The following is a 4,392-nucleotide window of genomic DNA, read 5'->3' on the forward strand; positions in this document are numbered from 1 at the left end:
ATAGACATGCTGTGGATGAGAAATCACTCCTTCACCTGTTTTGTTTTAGAACAACTCAATGTCAAATATTGCCAGAAAGTCCATATTTAGAATCTTTGTACATTTGCTCACTCAACATATACTTATTAAGGGCTTGTTTTATACTAGTGTTAGAAATTAATCCCGATGTCACGTAAAAGGCACTCCGTGTGACTAAATTACCTTGTCAAAGCTAAATTTACTCCCGCAGGAGGGTGCAAGCACATAACTGTACATACAGGAACAGGCCAGCGAGCACACCGAGGGCGCAGTCCACTTGGGTTTTTAATCTTTGACACAAGTCTCAAGGCTGTGTCTCACCTCATTGGCTAGGGTTTTGACTGCACAATCTTTTCCCTTACCCAGTTGGCTAGTTCACATTTTTAAGGCACACATTTCTACTTTAGGAAAAGAAAAAGAGAGCGACCATAAATTCTTTACTCACTTCAGAAAATAGTCAAAGAAAAAGAAAGAGATCATAAAGTCTTTACTGAAGGAAATAAAGAAGAAAAAAAGAAAGGTTACCTGAATACAATAAACAGGATTATAATTTATTTTATTTTATTTTTTAGACATCTTCATTCTTTTCTTCAAGTTTTGCAAGGAGATTGTTGACTTTGATGTTCATATGTGTCTAGGTAAAAAAGGTTATTTTGGTTTGGGAGTGGGGGTTGTTTGGATATGGCTGTTTCTATGAGTTTTAGAACTAATTCTCTTATACAGGGTATAATACAGCATCCCATTAGTGTTAATACGCCAAATACGATAATTAGAGAGGTGAGCACTGAAGTCATAAGCCCTTTCCATTTCCCGAATCCTTGTTCCATGATATTAGAAAAGGGGTCATCTATGCCTGAATTTTCAGCGAGTTCATTAGCTAAGATGGTCAGCCCTTGTAATGCTTCAGTAATGGTACCATCAGGAGCTGCGTTATTGGGAATGAAAGTACAACATTGGGCTTCGATCGTAACACATACTTCTTTTTCTGCTAATATCTTATCCAGAGCTAACTTGTTTTCCCAGGCCATTTTGCTAGTATCTCCTAATTGTTTTGCTGTTCCTTTTATAGCACCCCTGGTATAATTTACAAATCTTTGTTGATTATAATGTTGTTGTTGTTGTTGTTAAGTGCCATTGAGTCGGTTCCGACCCATAGCAACCTGAACAGGATTTCCGAGGCTGTAAATCTTTACAGGAGCAGAAAGTCTCATCTTTCTCCCGCGGAGCAGCTGGTAGTTTTGAACTGCTGACCTTGGGTTCGCAGCCCAATCCATAACTACTACGCTTCCAGAGCTCCCTGTTGATCATAATAGATATAGTTAATGCAGTCCACATTTTTGTTAATGGTTGACCACCAGAATAATACAGATTCAAACCCTGCAGCTATTTTGTTTCTTGTTTTTAATTTGTTTAGTACCCCTCAAGGAACTCTTATACTGTCTATGTAAACATGGGAATCCAAAGAGCCATGGGGAGTAACTACACTTCTCTTGGCTTTATGCATGTTTCCTGGTTGTTGATTGATGGAATGCCAGGGTGAAAGGGATGGCCAATTGCACCAAAGCACAGGTACCACTCCAGTTTGTTGGTAAAACCCCGAATAATTGTTTCCCATAATACCACCAGACATCTGCTTGCAGAATAGCCAGGGCTGACTGATTTTGGAGCGCTTTAAAGAGTTTGCACTCGCTGTATCCCATCAGGTGTCTGATGAACACCAAATTCCCCCCATGTGTAGTGAGACACGAAGTGAAATTGACATTTGAGACTGGAAGCCTAATGGTCCTCCAGGGCTGACCCGTAAGACCCCTGACATTAGGGAACAGTTGTGACAACGAGTTACAGGATTTGTTGCCGCAGGCTATAGGGTCCTGGAAGAGAATTACCATATAGTGTATGCCCTGAGAGTATGAGGACCATCCGAGTGGAAAGGGGACCACTTGGGCTTCAGGTCTTCCTGTTATACAGGTGTAACAATCGCTCTTATTTAGAGTGCGAACAGAATATTTAATCCATTCCAACCAAGTGTTCGCATTTCCATATCCTGTTTCTATAGCTATAGTTTGTCTTAGGTCTTTAACTTACATAATTGTCACTTTGGAAGGGTCATTTCCTGAATTTCAGGCAGTGGGGGGCGGGGGTAGCAGATCTGAATAATTTCTAGGATTCTGTGTTTGAGTTCTATCCTTGATAGAGGTAGGGCTAGAGTTTTGTTTAATTAGTTTTAGAGAGAAGACTCCTATATGATCCTTTCCTATAACATCGGCTCCCAATCCAGTTTCCTATTATTGAAGGTTCTCTGGTCATGGTTTTGGGATTATCAATAATTAAGACTAATGGATTGATTGCATTGTAAAGTTTTGCAATGGGGGCTGGGGTGGACCCTCCATTACTGATATTGGGTGGTCCACTGAACATCATTCCAGTTATTACAGGGATGCCTCAAGGCACTGTATTTATGTTTGTTTCTCACTGTTCTAAAGGGGCAAAGATATTTATCAACATTGGGCAATTGTCTCTGAGACTTTTCTTGTCTGCATGGGATAATAGAACAGGGAGAGATGCCATAGTTGTATCTACTATTAACTTGACTGACTGGTCATAGGCAAAATCTCTTTGCATCTCCCTCATGGCAATGGTACATTTTACTCATATTAACTTCTAAAACCTAAACCATCTATCTTGTCAGGGACACGTTAGAACCCTTGGGCCTTAGACCTCTCTTATTCTGGCTTTGTATTTACCCCTGTACCTTGAGTTTTCTCCTACTATATAACAGGGATCAAGGAAGTGGGTAAGACATTTCTAGTCCAACAAGAATAGTAATACTGAGAAGACTAGCTTTGAGACAAAGATGTTGTTGTTAAGTGCCTTCGAGTCGGTTCCGACGCGACCCTGTACAGGGTTTCCGAGGTTGTAAATCTTTACGGGAGCAGAAAGCCTCATCTTTCTCCCGCAGAACGGCTGGTAGTTTCGAACTGCTGGCCTTAAGGTTTGCAGCCCGATTCGTAACCACTATGCTACCAGAGCTCCTTAAGGATATCAAAACCTGAAACTCTAATCAAAGCAGCTGGCCCCAGGCAGAAGAACCATGAAAATACCCTAGAGCTGACAACTGTAGAAGGAACTCACTCCATTTTCAGTAAGTCTGCATCCCTTTACTAAAAGTTGATGAATATTCAACATATCACTTCTCTTAATCAATATGTTTTAGCCCATTCTTAGAGGAAGAGAACCCATACCTTTATAAGCTGCAGTGTACCCCCATTTTACCAGGTCTGAGAAGTGGTGACTCAGTGGGACTAGTTCTTTAGACCCCTGAGAGCCAGATGGACCAGGGAAAATGTGACAATCTGGCAGAGGTGTGGCAAGGCAGCCTCTCAGATTCTTTCCAGGGTCACTTTGAGAGGTTCCCTAGGTGAAGAATGTGTTTCCCACCGGTAACTACATTCCCCGTGGGGAGAGTCCCTTTTTACCGGTTCCTTTATTTGAGTAGTTAGTTACTCCTCCGTGGTTGGCTGTCTCAATGGTCAACTGCACCTGGGAAGGGCCCTCACAGTTCAGCTGGAGTCTGGTATCTTTCCAGGTCTTAATCAGCATCAAGTCTCATGGTCAGAAGTGATGAACAGTGAATTTGAAGGGATGGGTTTGGACCAAGAGTTCTTTTATCGTCTACAGCATAATATAGTTTTCTTCCTCTTAAAAAGATGAAAGGCATACATACAGGGTGGCCCACATTTTGACAACAACAAAAATGTTTTTAATTTAGAAAAAGTATTGGTACACCAAATATCTTTTAAAACAGTGTTATGTTCTCAGAAGTTCTGAAACATTAATACAAAAATAAAATACATACAAAGTCTTAAGTAATGTATAATTTTAAAAAAATTGCTATCACACCAACCAAACAAATCCTTAACTATCCTTTAAATGGATTAATTTATATAATTTTACTGTAGAAAGAATGTCAAAGATATTAAAACAGAACAAAGCAACTTCTCAGTGCCCAATTCACATTTAAGTTTCAGCTTGGATGGGTAAATTCAGAATATTGCATGGTAAGCTCAAATAGTGTATGTCTACATTTATCTTAAGAATTCTATTTTTAAAACTACCATATTGGCTGTAGATCAGTTTCTCCCTTCTATGGGGATAAGGTATTGTCTTCTACAGACCACCTCCTCCCCTCCCACCTTTTTGGGCATTCCTTCTTAAAATGTCCTACTTTTCCACATTTAAAGTATCTGTTTTCTCCTCTGGCCATTTTTGGGTTCCCCTCCCCTCCTGTTTTGTCCTGACTATGGGGTTTGGGATCCCAGGAGCATTGGTTAATTATCCTTTCCTGAGCTACCTGCCTGAAAGTGGTGGTGGTGG

General features: G+C 40.5%; 1 pseudogene; it reads right to left on the reverse strand.

Moving 5' to 3' along the window:
- Positions 1 to 608: 608 nt before the first annotated feature.
- Positions 609 to 2,135, reverse strand: LOC102838085 (annotated as a pseudogene).
- Positions 2,136 to 4,392: the final 2,257 nt, after the last annotated feature.

Source organism: Chrysochloris asiatica, unplaced genomic scaffold (assembly GCF_000296735.1).
Source record: "Chrysochloris asiatica unplaced genomic scaffold, ChrAsi1.0 scaffold00074, whole genome shotgun sequence".
In the NCBI taxonomy this organism is placed as follows: Eukaryota; Metazoa; Chordata; class Mammalia; order Afrosoricida; family Chrysochloridae; genus Chrysochloris; species Chrysochloris asiatica.